Source organism: Mercenaria mercenaria, chromosome 11, assembly GCF_021730395.1.
Source record: "Mercenaria mercenaria strain notata chromosome 11, MADL_Memer_1, whole genome shotgun sequence".
Taxonomy (NCBI): Eukaryota; Metazoa; Mollusca; class Bivalvia; order Venerida; family Veneridae; genus Mercenaria; species Mercenaria mercenaria.
The window spans coordinates 53,406,901-53,427,462 of NC_069371.1; the positions used below are offsets into that span (position 1 = coordinate 53,406,901).

Below are 20,562 nucleotides of genomic sequence, written 5' to 3' on the forward strand. Positions count from 1 at the left end.
TTTAAACCTATGTATGTAATGTACATGATTAACGTTTACCGTGTACAGTACGCCAATATGCGCAAGCAATAAAACCAAATGGAAGTGTCTAGCCATCCGGTAACCGGACGCTAGCCTGCGTTCTAGCCGTCCGGTAACCGGGCTAGAAAATCCCCTAAAAATTGATTTTTTAATGAATCAGTAATGATTTTCATATATTTTTAACTGCTATTTACTTAAGACATCAATACTTATCTGTAAACAAAATATTGTGTGAATACGTCTCGAATAGATTACCGATGTTCAGTCAATAAAACGAATGAGATCGTGTTTGTATACAAATCCGTTGATATTCTATTGTTAGAAATGATAAAACATTGATCGCCGAACATCCATGTTATTTTGTAAAAAGCAATGTTTTTCTAACGGCCTAAACTTAATTCTTAAAACACAAATTTATAAAAAAAAAAAAATTTTTGATGAATGGAAAGCTTTTAATTAATAATATAAAACAAGCAGTTCTTAATTAATTTTGACTATCATTTCGAAATGAAATGGATTGATAATGAACGCTTAACTCCTGTTTTTCTACAAGTTTTGAACATCACACTGCCGATACTAAAATTAAATGTCATTTAAAACAGTTATTCATTAACTAAAATATGAAAATTGTAAGTATTTCAAACCTGTTTAATTTATGTGAAAAAGTTGTTAAAATTTAAAAATTCCGATCCCATAATAACATTGTTTTGCCCGCCACCTGATAAACAGATTTTAATAAGCAACATCACGGCGATCTGGCCATTATTGATTTCGGCAAACTTTTGTTTTATCAGCTGAGTAATACAGTGATTTATTTGAGACGACTGAAAGTAAATCTTTAGTATGTATGAATTCACACAAAATTTATTTGCAGATAAGTATCGATACCTTTAGTAAATAACAGGTATCATTACTTATTCATTAGAAATTACCGGATGGCTAGAAAATGCCCTGAGGATTTGCTAGCTATCTGGTAACTGGACCGCTAGAACGCTGGCTAGGCGTCTGGTTACCGGACAGCTAGACACTTCCAAACTACTAAATACTAATAACTTTACACAACCGTGTACTGTGATTTATCCTTCATTATTTTGGTCCTTCAAAGTATCGACGTTTAAATTGCCCAGCCACAAATATAAAACAATCTGAACATCAAATTATTTTGACTAGTTACCAGACAGCCTAACACTTCCTTATCTTTACCTACAACCAAATACTGGTATCAGACTGTATCCGAACAGTTCCAGTATCCGAATTCTCATAATTTCTCCTTTCATGTAACCCTGCATAAAGGGAGTACTATATGTTTTGGAACGCTGTTTCACAAGCAAGCATCGAGCGAAATGTCGTTCATCAATGGCAAGTGTTTACAGAGAAATTCTACCTTCTTTATTTAGCAATCAACTTTCTGTTTTGTTTACATCTGAGGGATTCCTCATGACACGCATGCGCGGAAGACAAACCCATGTTTATCCAATTCCAGGGAGGTAAATCCTGAGCTTATGATTTGCACTCCGTTGTAGAATTACTCTCCCTTTACAGGGTTTAAGCTGCAATTCGCCAAATACGCCAATGGCGAAAAAAATAAAAAAGTGGCGGAAAAATATTTTGCCGTAAATGTATTTTTTTTAGATGTGTATTTCTTTGTCTAAAGTACTCTCTTTCTAGCCTAAAAATCAATATTACCCGCGGCCGTTTCCGTTCATAAAACACAATACACAGCGTGTCACCAACCGAGGGATTAGCGATTCGACATACATTACATAACGCTGCCACGTGTCTGTCGATCTTTGACTTTAATTTAAACATGCAATAAACCAATGACAGCTTTGGATGTAGAACGCTTGACGTATTTTATCGGCAAAATTATTTAGCTCCGCCTTTACATGTCATCGTTGATTGAAGTAATTACTGATATATCGTCAAAGAAATGAAAATAACGTTTCACGGACTGACGTAAAAGGCAATGACAGGAGTTAAATGAAAAACGCACATCAGTTAAAATTTCGCGGGAATGTTTTAACCAGCAGAATCACGAAAGTAGTATCAAAGTAGCCATTTCAAAGTTATATTTTGTAACAAAACTTCGGAATGAACGACTGACGGGACATCCGCGATAATTTCCAATAATTTTTTAATCATGATTGTAGATTGATTTTGGCAAATTCCAATGAAAAACTGCGATAAACAAGCAGAAATCAATGGTAAAAACAGTGTACGAAATTCAGATTTGAATCCACTTGCCCGTTTGGGCTACCAGATAGGAAATTTTCCAAGCCCGACACAAATTTCACTAGCCCGAACTTTAACACCATAAAATACTTGAAATACTTAATTTTTCCACCGTATAACATTTTGTTTCACAGACATCTACCGTATAACCCCGTTTAAACGCCCCCGGGGGCGATGCATTTTACAAAAAATTTGATCCAAACAATGTCAGTAACTCGTATAAACACCCCCCCATTCATCCCAATTCATGCACTGACATATTAACCCGATACGTCATCGTACTGGGAATCTGTGTAAAGTCGCGCGCTGAGTGACGTGATCCGAGTTAAATTCGATCAATACTGTAGCGTTTATGAACCCAGATGTTTATGTGGATTTACCTGCACGTAGCATATTCAGTACTTACACACAGTAGATTTATTTGTGCCATGGCTGTTGACATGTTTAAAAGTTTGTGTTAATAAAATGTGGGTTTTTTTTTTGAAATTCATTTGTATTGTTATGGAATTGTTATTATCTGGATATTATTGTGTTGGATCTAGGACCAATTTTTGAAGGTAAGATTTTTTTATTTTCCCAAAAAAAACATGGGGGGCGTTAATTAGAGGGGGGGCGTTAATACGGGGTTATACGGTATGCATGTTTGAAGGAATGAAAAAGACATACATGTTTGCCATGTTTTTGAACAATTTTAACTCTGATTAGTCCAATCCAGATCAGCATCGCCAGAGTCCAAAATCATTGGACATGACACTCATTGCCAAACAAAATCTAACCTCTAACCTCTATCGCCCGATTATTCAGGATCCGCACTCGACAATTACTGCTACTCGGACTGCTGACAATTTGCAAGATGTCAAAATGAGTGCCGAATACACACACATGTATGTACACTCACTGATAGCATAATTTAAGCTCCACCTCAATAATTCCTCAGTCTGGACTATGCGTGATGCATTCTTGAACAATAAGCTTTTATTAATGGAGATCATAATATTATGAAATCACGATGCCCTACTCGTTCAATTAACATGCTTTTTTTAAATCAAATTTGGAAAGTTCGGTAGCCTGGTCGGGCTTGTATCTGCGGAAAATCGGTAGTCCGAGCTGAAATTTGGTAGCCACAGGCTGTCGGACTACCGCGAATTTTGAACACTAAAAATTAACACTTGTCATAGAAAATACGTTATAAATTTTCATTGATTAAATAATGCTAGTCTTGATTGCCTTTTTTTCGTTTGTCTAATTTTCGCGACCCCAATTTCGGATTAAATGTATTTTTAATTTTTGCTGAGAAGTACCCTACTATTTTTGTAAACTTAAAGGAATAATAATAATATTTTCTCAAAATTTTGGACCTAAAAATGCACCAGAGGCCACAATTTCGTTCCTGTATTTCAAAATTCCCCAGGGTTAAAGCCCCCTGACCCCCCACCCCTCATCAAAAGGGTACTAACCTCTCCATTACCTCAAAATTTTGGACCTAAAAATGCACCAGAGGCCACCAATTCATGCCTGTATTTCAAAATTTTCCAAGGGGAGAGCCCCCTTACTCCCCCCACCCCCAATGACAGTTTTACAATCAAATAATGAAAAAAAAAACACTATAAAAATGACAAACTGTTGCAACATGCACAGTGTGTTGGAGAATACACCCCCCTGGATGCTCCCTCCCCCTATGTGTTGTTGACATTTTGTGGCGGAAAAAAAATTGGCAGTGGCTAGGTAGCCGGTTCCGGCTACCTAGACCAAAAGTCTACGTAGCCGGTTCCGGCTACCAAGACTAAAGGTCTAGGTAGCCGGCTCTATATACATATCGTATATGAAACATGTAAGTAAAGGTAGCCGGCTTTAATAAACTGTATCTATAAAGGATTATAAGGATCATTATATTAGTTAAATAAAATACATTTCTTGTGATTTATTGTTTATTATTTGTGTTAAATACCTGTTAATTTGCCGTATTTACGCACTTATATCATATCGGCGGAAATTTTGTTATGTTAGAATGTACTCAATACATATTCAAGATACAGTGATTAAATCTTTAAAGAAAACAAAACAAACAGTTAAGAAAAGATAAAACAAAGAGTATCATCGTACATAAAATGATGCGGCTCTACTGAACATAATGGCGTTTGATCATTTCCTATGCCTTTTTTAAGTGAAAATTTTAAGTAATCATCTCTTTCCCACCTCTATGTGCGTCTTTAATTAATTAACTTATTACTTATTAATTTCTTCGCCGGTTTGTCTATAAGTCAATAATCTTGATTGGTTCTAATTGTTTGTTTGAACATTTATTCTAAGGTAGCGTGATAAATGTGAAATGTATAATTACATGTACATATCAAAAGACTAAATTCTAAAGGATCGCCGGCAATTGAAATCATCTATCAATTTTTAATATTTATTTTTTTCAATTTACAACAAACTACAAAATTTTATTAAAAAGTTTACTTTTAATTAATAAACATGCCATTTAAACACGCCGACGACGATAACGACACTTTGATCATTTAATGATAAACATAACATAATATGGGCCGATATCATATGAGTGTGTAAATACGGCGAAATAAACAGGTAAATCACATACCGTAATAATTCTATTTATAGCCCATGCTCTAATAAACGCCCAGTCCCGACTTTTTGTACAAAAAACGGCCTTTTTTTCGAAAAAAATCAAAAATAGGATGTTATCTAATAAGCGCCCATCCCATGAATCTTAGAAAATAATCCTACCTTTTACTGGTTAAACAGCGAGTTTTCTTATTTCCCTTCTGATGTAAGATGGTATATCACTTTTCTTGTCTATAATTCCATATATTTTATATGAACACGGTATTTCAATGCCCACTCCTTGCACGAACAATAGCACTATCACTGTATTCGTTTTCGAGTTCAAATATGCATGTCAGTATAGTTCCGAAAGGATGATTATTTTTATGAACATAACCTTTCATGGCTGCTTTAACTGAAACTAACACACATGCCGACATATCATATATACATTGTAATGTGTATTGACCCAGGTAAACATGTGCTAATGCAAAGGCGCGCGCTTTTCGTAATTACGTCACGTCACTAGTCTGACATTTCGAGACAGGGGTCCCTCAAGGGAAATTTAATCATTATTAGATTCAAGGCGCTTTGATTTAAAACAATAGGGTGTTGTTTAAATTTGCTTGAAAATGACAGAATCACGAACAAAAATACTTGATACTATATCATGACAGAATAAATTAAATTTAAATCATGTATTTTCTGAGTTTAGCTTGGCCGGTTATAGTACCGATCTAGTACGGCCGTTACCTATTTTTGTACGACTATCACATCATTACTTTCTTATAGTCACCGGTATGTTCAAAAATAAATATTACATCAAGATTTTGAATGTTTGCTGGTGATTTGTCTCTAATATTCGCCCATCCCTAACTTTTGACGACTGATTCAATAAACAAATATGGGCCGATATAATATGGAATCGATAACGGTAATATTTTTTAGTAAATAATAAGTCACAAAATTGTAATTTATTTAACTTATATAATGATCCTTTATAACATAGTTTATTAAAGCCGGCTACCTTGACTTCTGTGTTCATATATGATATGTACATATATAATAGAACCGGCTACCTAGACCTTTAGTCTAGGTAGCCGGAACCGGCTACGTAGACTTTTGGTCTAGGTAGCCGGAACCGGCTACCTAGCCACTGCCAAAAAAATTAGGGCCAGTGGAAACCCTGCTTTACAATTGGATAAAGTATTAAGGAAATTGTACTGGTTTTGCATCACATGGGTATTTAGTAACAAGGTGTGAGAGGTCGTGGGTTCGAATCCCAGTCAACACTTAATTTTTTTCTTTTCTTTTTACTTTTTTTTTAAATATATATTAACACAGCTTAAGGACTTAGAGTCGATATAAAACTCCTATATACCGAGAGTACAATGTATACAGTAATCAAATAAACTTCTGTCTACAAGCTAGACAAATACACAATGTGAAAGGTGCTTGTCTGAAGTGTTGCATAATATGATTATACAGGTGCTGTATGGTACCGTATGGCCTAACGGAACGGAAGATAGCCACACCCTGGACGATTTATGGGAAAAAGTAGTAAAGGTTAATTACATAATTTAAAATCAAAATTATAAAAGATTTTCAGTCATAATAATTTTAAAGCTGCTTACAAAACCATAGTCGGAAACTGGTACTGTAGATAAACCAATTAACGTTAATTAGATTGCCCTTTCGGAGCCCCTGTTTTTTGACGCATGTGCAGATAAGGCCGGTATTGTTTACATCCTTGCAAAGAGTAAAGACTAGGGTCTAACGATTTGTAGATTATTTTTGTAAACAATTTGTATTTAAAAACAAATATAATGAAAACCCTCATTTTTTATCCGAAACTGGTCTGAAACCAGTACACTTCTCATTTAAAAGAATTTCATTCTTTCCAGTCTGTAACTTAACAGACAGAAAAAATGTCTAAATAATTTAAAGGATTATCTGTAAGACAAAAACAAGTACCAATAAAATTGTTGCCCGGAACTGTTAATAGTGTTTTTAGTTTGTAGACAGAATATTCAGTATTTTATATCTACAATTTTACTTGTACTCGAGTACTTTTCATTTTTCGAAGCTTTTTTCACCAAGAAAATCGAAACTTGTACTATACCTGATGATTTACTTTGGTTGATTATTAGAAACCATGGAAAAAATAAGGGATTTATGTGTCAGATAAAAGTTTTTCGAAAAGAAAACAAAGGATTTGTTTTTAAAATTCGCGACATTTTGTAATTGACAGCAAGTGCTCGACTGGTTTACATAATTTTTACTTTTGATCACCCCAAACTGAAGTTACTTTGTTGCACAGTCTACTGTCCGTAAATCTACGATATTTATCCGATATGCATTCGGGTTCTTCCGTCAACACCTACAATGGGCTCACGGAAATTTTCGAAATATTACGGAAACTAATATAATAGGCCTTGTTAAGGGAGATAACTGAGATTAAGCCCGAGAGAGTATATTCAACAACGACAGTCAGTTTTCTGTCAGTCAGGTATTTCATCTGCTTTAATGGATAAATTTCGACTTTTGGTGTCTTCTAATTTTACAAAATTGATCTTATGATTGGCAGTTATTGTACAAAGGGTATCAAGTTAATTCGCCCCCAGTCAACTCGTCCGCCAGTCAATTCGTCCCCCAAATTTGGTCATTTCGTCCCCCTCCTGATAAAAGTTGGTCAACTCGTCCCCCTTTTGGTCAATTCGTCCTCCTTTTGGTAATGTTGTCCCTCCAAATTTTATGAGGCATTTTTTCTTTGATAGGCCTATCGATGAGTTTGAAAATTGGTGAGTTTTAACGGAGTTATATTGGAAATGGTTAACTTAAAATAATAAGGTTGGTTAAAATAATAAAAGAAAAATACTGAAAATATAAGACAATTAACTGAAATAAAATATAAAAATAAATACAAAGCCTTTAAATAGTAATAAAAAAATAATATAGTAAATAATAATTATTAACTTTTTAAGACTCGTAGTAAGAAAAGAGAGAACAATAAATCCTTATCCCTGGATAACTGAAAGTTTTAATTAGAAATACAATGATGGTCTTAAAAACTGACAAGATTTCTCAAGCTAAGTGTACGTTTTAACACTGGTGGCAGCAGCCACCAATAAAAAACGAATAAACAACCCAAATAAACAACTGATGTCTGTCACAGACTACTAAATTCGCAGGTTACAGAGTGCTATTACATACTACTATTTTTTTAGGTTACACACTACTAAATTCTTAAAGGTTATAACACACTAAATAGTTGTTGTTCTTTATTCTATATAAAATTGACCTATTTCCAATGGCCACAGCACACATCAGGACCCATTTTAAATGACTGTTACCTACATTTTATTGAAGAATATTGTCAGTGCTAAATAAAAATCAAAAGAAAAGATGGGGTCATGTTTGATGCAAGAAAAATAATTTCAGTCAAAAACAAACTGCAAAATCAGCTAAAAAATGAGACCCCAAATTATACAAGTGGTGTATGATCTAAGTTTCCAAGAAAAAAATTCTCATGTTATTATTTCATTATGAAAATGCTACCTACATATCAAGCATAGATCTGTCATGTGATTTTAGCAAAAAAAAAATGCAAAGAAACTAAGGAAAATGGCTCTACAGAGCAAAACAATTGAGGACTATTTGTATCCGCCATTATCTGACTACCATTTTTTTTCGCGCCATTTTTCTATTTAGTGTGTTTATGCCTAAAGTTACCTACTGCTAAATTCTAAGGTTCAACACTATTAAATTCTACTGTTACAAACTATTAAATTCTAAGGTTACAGACTGCACTATTAAATTTTAAGGTTACAGACTACTAAATCCTAAGGTTACACACTACTAAATTCTGTGGTTAAACACTACTAAATTCTAAGGTTACACCCTATTATTTTTAAGTTTATACACTACTAAATTCTTAAGGTTGAAGGCTACTAATTTTTTAAAGGTTCAATACTACTAAATTCTTAAGATTACATACTACTAACTTCTTATGGTTACAGACTACTAATTTATAAGGTTTGATACTACTAAATTTTAAGGTCACAGACTACTAAATTCTTAGAGTCACAGACTACAAATTCTTAAGGTTAGAGACTACTAAAATCTTAGTCACAGACTACTAAATTCTTAGGTTACACAGTACAAAATTCTTAAGGTTACAGACAAGTTAATTCTGAAGGTTACACACTACTAAATTCTAAGGTTATAAACTACTAATTTTTAAGGTTACAGACTACTAAATTCTATAGGTTACAAACTACTATGTGTTAAAAGTTATAGACTACTAAATTCTTAAGGTTACAGACTACTAATTTTTAAAGGTGACATACTACTAAATTCTTAAGGTTAGAGACTGTTAAATTCTTAAAGTTAGAGTTACTAATTTTTTAAGGTTACAGAATGCTAAATTCTTAAGGTAACAAACTACTAATTTTTTAGGTTACATACTACTACATTCAGAAGGTTAGAGACAACTAAATTCTTAAAGTCACAGACTACTTAATTCTAAGGTTACAGACTACTATTTTGTAAGATTACAGACTACTAACTTCTTAAGGTAACAAACTACAAAATTCTACTGCTCAGCTAACTCCTCCTGTAGTCAACTCGTCATCTTCTTTGGGAGGGGGTGGGGGGAAAGAGTTAGCTTAAACAATTGCTCTGTTACTACTTATTAGCCAGTTTTGTTTGAAAATATTTTTTAGCTTTACTTGTAGAGGTTGTAGGTATATAAGGCCAATTCCAACAGCCTTGCTGTTTGGTTAACACTTTAGTGATGCGGTCAGCCTTACAGCTCACGAGGTCCGGGGTTTGATCCTCGATAGAGTTTGTGGTATTATACTACAATGGCGACGAGGATGTTTGACGGATTCATGCATTTTAATGAGGCCAGAAATTGATAGTAGGTTTAGTTGATGCCTCGGGCTAGAAACTGATAGGAAGTTCAGTTGATGCCTCAGGCTAGAAATTGATAGGAAGTTTGGTTGATGCCGCTGGCTAGAAACTGATAGGAGGTTCAGTTAATGCCCTGGGTTAGAAACTGATAGGAGGTTCATCTGATGCCTTGGGCTAGAAACTGATAGGCAGTTCAGTTGATGCCTCTGGGTTTTTCTTCTTCAGAATAGGGGCCGTTTATAGGCCCCTTCCCCTCAGAAAATTTCTTTTAAATCATGCAGTTTTCCCCAAAAATTTACTTTACATTAGGTTTTTTGTTCCCCTTTGCCCAAATACCAAACTTTTTTTTTCCCAAATCACTGGCCTGGGCCCCTTCCCCTCCTGGTAAAAGAGAACCTGTAAGCAGCCTCGTGCTAGACACTGATAGGAGGTTGGAATTTTGACAGATTTATGCCCCTTTTTAACTTCTTTTTTGGTTAAAGTTTTTGATAAAGTCAAATATCTCTGTTACTACCAACGCTTTAGATTTGCAACTTAAAATAGGTATTTACTATCAAAGTCTACACCTTGAGAAACAATCCCCATAACTCTGATTTAAATTTTGACAGAATTATGCCCCTTTTTAACTTAGAATTTTTGGTTAAAGTTCTTGATAAAGTCAAATATCTCTGTTACTATCAAAGCTTTTGACTTTAAACTTAAAATGTTATTTACCATCAAAGTCTACACCAGGAGAAACAATCCCCATAACTCTGATTGAATCTGACAGAACTAGGCCCAGTTTTAACTTCGAATTTTTTGTTAAAATTTTTGATAATGTCAAATATCTCTGTTACTATTAAAGCCTTTGACTTCAAGCTCAAAATAGGTATTTACTATCAAAGTCTATACTAGGAGACACAATTCCCATAACTCTGATTTGAATTTTAACAGAATAATGCCCCTTTTTAACTTGGAATTTTTGGTTAAAGTTTTTGATAAAGTCAAATATATCTGTTACTATTAAAGCTATTGACTTGAAACTTAAAATACTTACTTACCATCAAAGTCAACACCAGGAGAAACAATCCCCATAACTCTGATTGAATCTGACAGAACTAGGCCTAGTTTTAACTTAAAATTTTTTGTTAAAATTTTTGATAAAGTCAAATATCTCTGTTACTATTAAAGCTTTTGACTTCAAACTCAAAATAGGTATTTACTATCAAAGTCTATACTAGGAGACACAATTCCCATAACTCTGATTTGAAATTTGACAGAATTATGCCCCTTTTTAACTTGGAATTTTTGGTTAAAGTTTTTGATAAAGTCAAATATATCTGTTACTATTAAAGCTATTGACTTGAAACTTAAAATACTTACTTACCATCAAAGTCAACACCAGGAGAAACAATCCCCATAACTCTGATTGAATCTGACAGAACTAGGCCCAGTTTTAACTTAAAATTTTTTGTTAAAATTTTTGATAAAGTCAAATATCTCTGTTACTATTAAAGCTTTTGACTTCAAACTCAAAATAGGTATTTACTATCAAAGTCTATACTAGGAGACACAATTCCCATAACTCTGATTTGAATTTTGACAGAATTATGCCCCTTTTTAACTTTGAATTTTTTGTTGAAATGTTTGATAAAGTCAAATATCTCAGTTACTATTAAAGCTTTTGACTTGAAACTCAAAATAGTTATTTACTATCAAAATCTACACCAGGAGACACAATTCCCATAACTCTGATTTGAATTTTGACAGAATTATGTCCCTTTTTAACTTGGAATTTATTTAGTCAGAGTCAAGCACTGAGAAAAGTCGAACGCGCTGTCTTACGGACAGCTCTTGTTAACTTAGAATTTTTGATTAAAGTTTTATAAAACGTCCAATATCTCTGTTACTATCAAAGCTATTGACTTGAAATTTAAAATAGTTATTTACTATCAAAGGCTACACCATAAGAAAGAACCACCATAACTAGAATTTTGACAGATTTATGCCCCTTTTACTTGAAAAGTTCTTATTCAGAGTCAAGCACTGAGAAAAGTCAAGTGTGCTGTCTAAAGTTACATTTTGTACAGTTAACATGACAGACAAAATGTAAATTCAGGTATTCTCTGCTAATGAATGTCAGAATAGAGGTACACTATAGTTGTCATAAAACAAAAGATAAATCTACCAAAACCTGTTCCCACCAGACATCTCAAGGCTTTGATTTACATTCCTGACCAAACAAAGTGATACCGATAAAGTAAATTGTTATTTGTTTCAAATTAAATTCAAACACTAATATAATTTCTAGATTTTCATCCAGTCATAGCTTACCAATCTTCAACAAGACATCCATCTGTAGTTGAAATTGTGTAGCAGTCCAGTAACACGGTGGGGAAACCACGTGACTAACTTGGATAACGTGCACGCAAAAGTGCTAAAAATAGGCCCGCTTCAGGTATGTTTTTTCACTATAACTTTTTTGATCCGCAATTGTTTTAAACGAGATAACGTGCATAAACCCCGCAATAAAAAGCTCTTTCAGCGCATATATGTAACTTGATGAAACTCCCTCCCGTTTTTACGTAATCCTTGCCCAACCGATTCGAAAGATGCAAAATATTTTGGTAACGAACACGTCTGTTCACAAGTTACGCACCTAGCACAGATTCTGCAGAGAATTTTCGCTGGAATTTAGGTTTAAAATAAAGCTTGTCATTGTCCAAAGTCCTGTACCAAATATTTAAGGCCTATGCTATTTTGAAATTATGAATTAGGTGGGTGGGGTACATAATATTATTTCTGATTAATTTCGAAGTTACTGTAAAACAAACTTATTCCAATGTGACAATACATCAAAACCATGAAGTGCTGAACTCTTACTTTAATTTAAAAAGTAAAGTGGGAAAAGTTATCAGTATGTTCGTGTCCACAATTTTCGGGGTGGGTAAGTATTCTATGTCATCGCGCATAACTGCGAAAAACTATAACATACATAATAAAGCTAAACTATCCGTGTAAATGAGCTGAGAGCTATTTTTCTATTTCCGTTTATTACTTTTCTAAAAAAAACACATTACAATTTACCAGGTGTTGGCAAAATTTGTCATTTTTGTGCACATGCCTTTACCATTTAAGAAGTCCGAACTATAGGTATGGTGTGCGAGAGGGGGCCTGAGCGCTTACGTAGTGCTCATTTACATGGAATTGTATCTGCATATATATATATGAATTTTATAGGTAGATAAAATTATTTATGTCATTGTTGTACATTTGGAGCAAATCGGTCCTATTCTGAAATATGTTAATTTATATACTACGGTAAAGCCAATCAATGAATTCCTTTTTATACCGTTGAACCAATCGTGAAACGGCCATCTTCCTTCTTCGTCAGCATTCAAGAGTGAATAGCACGCTTCTTTCTTTAATTTTATTTTGGCTAATTTCTGGTTTTATCTTACCACCACATGCCATTCCGCCTCCTCTTTCAAGTGACCAATTTTCTAATTTTGAGAGATTTCTCTTAATATGCAAATTCATCTACATTTCTTGATATGCTTTCGGCGGTTATATCCGCCCTAATATGTGAATATATATATTTTGTTATGGTATTGGACTGTAATCCATTCAGATATGAGAACAATCTATTTGTTAAGGACGGTATGTTTCGCCCAGATATGTGAAAATATAAATTGGTTAAGGTATTTTTCGGCGGTATTTTCTGCCCAGACATGTGAAAATATATATATTTTTCTAATGTATTGTTTTGCAATGGCGGTATTTTTCGCCCAGATATGTGAAAATATATATTTGTTAAGGTATTGTTCGGCAAAATAAATGTTGCCCTTTTTCAGTCAACACTTACTTCACTCATATTTTCCCATACATAGTCCTCAGGGTCAGTGCTTCGTTGTGAACAGATGCAGATAAATAACTTTATCATAAGTCCGCAAAGTGCAACAAAAGAAATAGCAGTATTAATTTTGTAATAATATTATTTATTTACAAGGTATGTCTGACAAATGACATCGAGAATTCTAACTTTAGAAAGCTGCATTTTCAAGTACCTGAATTTTTCCACTTTGGTTAAAAAGAGTTTTTTTTACAATAGATAATGACTGACTACAGAAGGTAATAAAAATACCATTGACTAGAGAATGCTACAACCTACTAAACTTCAGAGTTTGTTTAAAATTATATTGAACACGTTTGCTTTAATTTAAGGTGAAAAATAAACTAGAACTCTATGATAAAAATCGAATAAATCATTTCGAACATGTTAGACAGTGAGAAAGCAAACATATCTTACGTATTATTTAGCATGGATGATTTGAACTGTGAATATATACTTTTTACACTTAACATTTAATACCACGAGTACACACATATATACATATATATTTACCTTAACCCTTTATACAATAGGAATATATTTGTTTTACCTGTAAGATTAAAGCATAACCCCTCGTGAACAAATAATGCATGTGGCGTTCACTGTTGATATATAATTGTAATATTATATTTTGACGTTAGACTGAAACAGACAAACCCTTTTTGCATATTCATTTATATAGAACAAACAAACAAAAACGGGAGCAATGTTTATTTTCTTTGATTGTGAGTAACACCGAAACGACACAATGAACTTTTCCCAGGTTTTGTTGGTGGTGAAAGGCTCCAGGGGTCCCTCCAGGCATTTTTTGAGGCTCAGACTAGTACCTAGATCGAGACACTAACCTCAGTTGGATGGCTTCCTTACGTGAAAAGTTTCACACCTCAAGTGGGTTTTTGACCCCACGTCGGTGATGGGCGAGGAATTCGAAGCCAGCGACCATGACCATCAAGTTTTTATTTTGCAAGTATAAAACATAAATATTCAATTAAATTCGTAAACATAACTGACAATGACATTTACCACGTCGGAAGTTACAAATGGTTTGCCGAATACACCATACTTTTAAATACAGAAGTTTACACACCATGTGGGTCGGAAAGCACGAAATTTACGTTCTTGAACGTATATGTGAATAGTTACTTTTGAAATGTAAACAAAGGCATAAAAGTAACGTGTTTTCATGTTCGTGGTAAGGATCGACTTGTGATTGTCAATGTTCCGATACGGAATATATATGAATGTATAAACACGAGCCGTTTCATCTTACAGGACTTACAAGAACATAGTAAGCGGTTGTTTATTTATTGTATTTATGTTCTAGTAACCTTTGACACTGATTTCGAGGACAGACCGGGTTTGTGACATATACATGTCTGTTGTTGGGCTGGAAAAAGATAGATCCAAAATTTATACTAAAAGCTATATTGCATAATGTTTCGTTATTTCTGTGCATACAATTCGGTTGTTTGAAGGTTAGAATATCAGAAAATTACAGGAAATAAAACATGTCTTTAAAAAAAGTACCGATTTTCATCATTTGTTTGGTTGGCGCATGATTACAAATTTAATGTTAGTAGGCCGTGATGTCCATGAAGCCGTGTTTTTAAAGTGATAATTTTGATGACACGTTGGTTTTATTTTGTATTGGTGAGTGATCGTTAAGTGATCAGAAAGATCGGACAGTGGGATGTTATAAAAAGTGATGTTTTATTTAGATTAGAAAGTCAATCGTACTCTACAATAAGGAAATCTAAGGTAAAATACTCCTTTTATTTCGTTCACTGAAGAAAACATGGCGAACACAGTTTTGTAAAAGAGCGGTGCACGTGTGATTCGTATAACATAGTTTAACGGCGTTTTCTTAGAAGCTAACGCTCAGCTCATTTACATGACATATCCTTGATTGAGAATATATATATGTATATATATGAGAGACTTACGGTACCAAATACTTAACCCGAAATTTCTATGCATTTTCTTCTAGTGCACTGTTGGGACATGTTTTTGAGTGTCATTGATACTTTATAATTTATTCGGAGATACATTTTCTTATAATTATTAGTTTCTTTTTGATCCCCGTGCATTTCTCGCGTTGTTACGACAATCTCAGTTTTACATACGAATTTTGCATTGTCGAAATAGCATAGTCCTTAACATGACTATTCAGGAATATTAAAGATATCGTAAGACAAAGGGTGCGGTAACGTACACGTTGCGGTTTTTCAGGAGGTGACGTACACGTCATTTTTCCCCAGAGGGTAACGTACACGTCAAAGACTATTTATCATGCATGTAGAACATCTTTGTCTTTAAATGACTGAACTGTAAACATTTTGATATTGTTAAAAAAGATGCAGATGCTGGGAATAGGCTGTTTTTCTTTCGGTAGGTTAGTATATACAGAGATGCTACAGTGAAAATGAATAGCAGTTGGAATTTTATGGTCTAAACGTGTATGTTATTTTGACAAGTAGACATTGTTAGCAGTTGCCATTTTAATTGTTAACTTTTTTTTCCAAATATCAAAAGTTAATTAGGTTTCTGGGAATAAACCATGTAGTTCTGTCTGTCAGCAATGTTTCATCAAATCCATATGTTCAAATCTTCTTGATGACCCGTTGAAACATTTTTTATATTGTTAAAAAGATGCTGGAATTAGTATAAATTCTGAACGATAACTCGAACGATAGCATGTTTGATAACCATGATTCTTCTTCATTAAAACGTTAGAATACAGAAAATCTTTTTGTTTAATATGACAGCATGCACCTTATTAGTATCATTGACAAATTTTTGAGTCTATCATGCATGGGACCATAACAATCAACCGATAATATAAACACGTTGTCGTTTAAATTATCGTGCGGGAGTAATATGTTATTCTTTCTGTAGGTTAGTGACATTTTGTTGGTCAGCTAGTTATTCATTTAGACCTCCTTACTGAAACAACATATCAGTATTGACCCAAATTTTGCATATCTAAGGACTATAGCCATTCCATGGTAGATTAAATTATAAATGCTGACATATTCTGATAATATAGATCTATAAATGCGTTAATTACATCCAAAGCTTTAAAGTAACAGCCTTGGTTAAGTTTAGGTTGTTCATTCACAAAATCAAATACCTTATACATTTTGATAATGATTTCATTATTATATAATTTATTGTACAGGTATAAGCATTAACGAGATTATAATTAACTATTAAACTAAACTAAGCTATATTGGATCGCAAAAAAAAAGTTAGAAAATGTCGCAAAAAATCTGAGTTTTTTTTTAAAACAAGTACAGTTGACTTAGACAGTTTTTGTGTCGCCTACTACAAAGAAGCTGCGACATATAGGGATCACTTTTCCGTTGTCTGTCCGTCTGGCGACCGGCTGGTGTCCGTCAAGCTTCTTGTCCGGAGCATAATTCAAGAAGTAATAAAGGTGCTAATTTGTTACTTCACACAATGATCGAACACAGTGAGAGGATGTGCAGTATCAAAGAACCATAACTCTAGGTGGTCCCATTTTTCAATTATCTCCCCTTATCCTTATAAAAAAGACTTGTCCAGAGCCCAAGTCAAAAACTATTTGAAGAATTGACTCGATACTTTACACATTGGCAGAAGAGTGCAGTGTGATGGTCACATTTTTAAATAACCTCCCCTTATCATTATATAGAAAGCTTGTCTGAAGCCCAAGTCGAAATTATATAAAGGATTGATTTGATACTTTGCACATAAATAAATAGAGGTTCAATGAAAGGAAGTACAGTGTCAAAGAACCATAACTCTAACTCACCTTATTTTTGAATAACCTCCCTTTATCTATGAAAAAACTTGTCTGGAGCCAATGTCAAAACCATATAAAGGATTGTCTTGATACTTGATACATTGATAGAGGTCAGTGAAGCAAAGTGCAGTGTCAAAGAACCTTTACTTCAGCTGACCCCATTTTTGAATCACCTCCCTTTATGCATGAAAAGGAAAAGCAAGAAGCTTGACTGAAGCCCAAGCCAAAAACTATGAAGGATTGATTTGCTACTTTGCACATTAATACAGGTCAGTGAAAGATAGTGCAGTGATAAGGAATCATAATCTCTTACTGACTCCATTTTTAATTACCTCCTGTATGTATAAGAAACTTGTCTGGAATCCAAGTAAAAACAATATAAAGGATTGACTTGATACTTCGCACATTAGTAGAGGTCATTCTTCTTTCTCTTATGTGTACTACTCTAGCATTTGTCCCCAGCAGGCGACACGTTGCGATCTTATTATTCATATTGAAGCGCAATAATTTTTGGACAATAAATTTACACTGCGACTATAAGAATCTATTATACTGACTTTTATTTGACATGATATACAAATATAAACATGTCAAAAAGAGAAGTAACAAGTTTTTTCTGTTGTTATTTTTAGACAAAGGGTCGTCCAAAAAAGTTTTTCCCACAACAGTGATAGGTTCACGCTCCACTATGTCTCTTCTTGTGCGCCTTTAAATTACTTTTTCTCCGAAAAGACATTCCACACTCTGGCAAATATATTCATTCTCCGTACTATAATAGATAATAGTTTTACTGCTGTTACTCTCGGTGCAACAATGATACCTATATGCGTATTTAATACTCTTTTTGTTTGTCTTTGATTTACGTCCTTTTTCAAAAGTCAGAATCATATGGTGCGGACAACTAAACTAACTATCGTTACTGGAAAGAACAAGTTCTAGGCTTCCATCCCCGTAAGCAACTGTCAACTTTTTCACTCAAAGATACATGGTCAGTTGCGCATATGATGGATTTAGAGCAAAATAATTTCAAAATTTTATCATTTTACCTATTTATGTATAGATATACAAGAGCAGTAAATGTGTAATTATTTCCAAGCTTGGATGAGGACGACGCTACTCATTTTCACTGTAGCATTTCTGTATATACTAACCTACCGAAAGAAAAACAGCCTATTCCCAGCATCTGCATCTTTTTTAACAATATCAAAATGTTTACAGTTCAGTCATTTAAAGACAAAAATGTTCTACATGCATGATAATAGTCTTTGACGTGTACGTTACCCTCTGGGGAAAATGAGTGTTACGTCACCCCTGAAAACCCGCAACGTGTACGTTACCGCACCCTTTGTCTTACGATATCTTTAATATTCCTGAATAGTCATGTTAAATATTTGGTACAGGACTTTGGACAATGACAAGCTTTATTTTAAACCTAAATTCCAGCGAAAATTCTCTGCAGAATCTGTGCTAGGTGCGTAACTTGTGAACAGACGTGTTCGTTACCAAAATATTTTGCATCTTTCGAATCGGTTGGGCAAGGATTACGTAAAAACGGGAGGGAGTTTCATCAAGTTACATATATGCGCTGAAAGAGCTTTTTATTGCGGGGTTTATGCACGTTATCTCGTTTAAAACAATTGCGGATCAAAAAAGTTATAGTGAAAAAACATACCTGAAGCGGACCTATTTTTAGCACTTTTGCGTGCACGTTATCCAAGTTAGTCACGTGGTTTCCCCACCGTGAGTAACTGGATGCCTAGCCTGGCCAGTAGAGGTTTCTAGGTGTCTGGTGATCCATCTGGTTATTATTAAACAGAGTAATGAATTAAGACCATTACATGCACACAGGCTGTTGAGAGCTTTAAGTTAGCTTTCGCTCATCATGATTAAATGACCAGCAACTCACCATGGTCCTGTATATATAGATACAAAACTTATTGAGCTAATTTAAAAAAAAACTGAAAAAAAACAAACATCCCTCTAGCCTTAAAGACACTGGGTTACAAGATCCCCTTCATGGTGTTGCAGGATCTATCATAATCCCTTTTCATTCAACATCCCTTATTTATAATTAAATAGAGAGTAATGTCTAAATTGTTTGACAGAGACAATTGGAATGGGCTATAGGAAACTATAATAATGCATCTGGTTGGTGTTTACAAACACTAGCAGCTAGCAGTTTGGTATATCTGCCGATTAGTTTATTCTCCATCTTTTGTAAGATGAATGCGTAAATGTTACATCTTCTGTTCAGGCTGATCACTACGAAATCAAATGTAAGCCTCCGCAGGTCTAGTCACAAGTAGTTCAAATATAAAAGTGCTAATCCTTTTAGCTCACCTGAGCCAAAGGCTCATGGTGAGCTTTTGTGACCGCTCAATGTCCGTCGTGTGTCGTGCGTCGTCCGTCCGTCAACAATTTCTAAAAAAATCTTCCTCTTGAAAACCACTGGGCAGAATTACACCAAACTTCATAGGAATGATCCTTGGTTGGTCCCCTTTCAAAATTGCTCAAAGAATTTAATTCCATGCAGAACTCTGGTTGCCATGGCAGCCGAAAGGAAAAACTTTAAAAAATCTTCTTCTCCAAAACCACAGGGCCTCGGGCTTTGATATCTGGTGTGTAGCATCATTTAGAGGTCCTCTACCAAAAATGTTCAAATGATCCCCGTAGGGTCAAATATGGCCCCGCCGGGATTGTTCAAATTATTCCCCTAAGGTCAAATGTGGCCTCGCCCTGGGGGTCCCAAGTTTTACATAGACTTATATAGGCAAAAAAGTTTAAAAATCTTCTTGTCTGAAACCACAACACTTAAGACCTTTGATATTTGGTTTGTAGCATTGTCTTATGGTCCTCAACCAAACTTGTTCAAATTGTACCCCTTGGGTGAAAAGCCCTGGGGGTCCCAAGTTTTATATAGACTTATATAGGAAAAAGCTTTAAAAATCTTCTTCAAAGAATTGAATTCCATGCAGAACTCTGGTTGCCATGGCAACCGAAAGGAAAAACTTTAAAAATCTTCTTCTCAAAAACCAGATGCCCTAGAGCTTAGATATTTGGTGTGAAGCATTGCCTAGTAGACCTCTACCAAATTTGTTCAAATCATGACCCCGGGATCAAAATTGACCCCGCCCCAGGGGTCACTTGATTTTACATAGGAAAATCTTAAAAAATCTTC

General features: G+C 34.3%; 2 protein-coding genes across 3 annotated transcripts in view; one reads left to right on the forward strand and one right to left on the reverse strand.

Annotated features, from left to right (window-relative positions):
- The window catches only part of LOC123530993 (serine-rich adhesin for platelets-like), a 57,422-nt gene extending 50,346 nt beyond the window's left edge, over positions 1 to 7,076 (reverse strand). The window contains exon 1 of the mRNA XM_053517471.1: positions 6,938 to 7,076. The gene's annotated coding sequence lies outside the window, so the exon portion shown is untranslated. The remainder of the gene's footprint in view (positions 1 to 6,937) is intronic.
- Positions 1 to 20,562, forward strand: part of LOC123531842 (sepiapterin reductase-like) — a 34,395-nt gene that overhangs the window by 2,659 nt on the left and 11,174 nt on the right. Inside the window, exon 1 of one of the 2 annotated variants that reach the window (XM_045313118.2) lies at positions 7,261 to 7,324. The exons of the other annotated variant lie outside the window; for it this stretch is intronic. The gene's annotated coding sequence lies outside the window, so the exon portion shown is untranslated. Of the gene's footprint in view, positions 1 to 7,260; positions 7,325 to 20,562 lie in introns of those variants that run through there. 2 annotated transcript variants of the gene reach the window in all.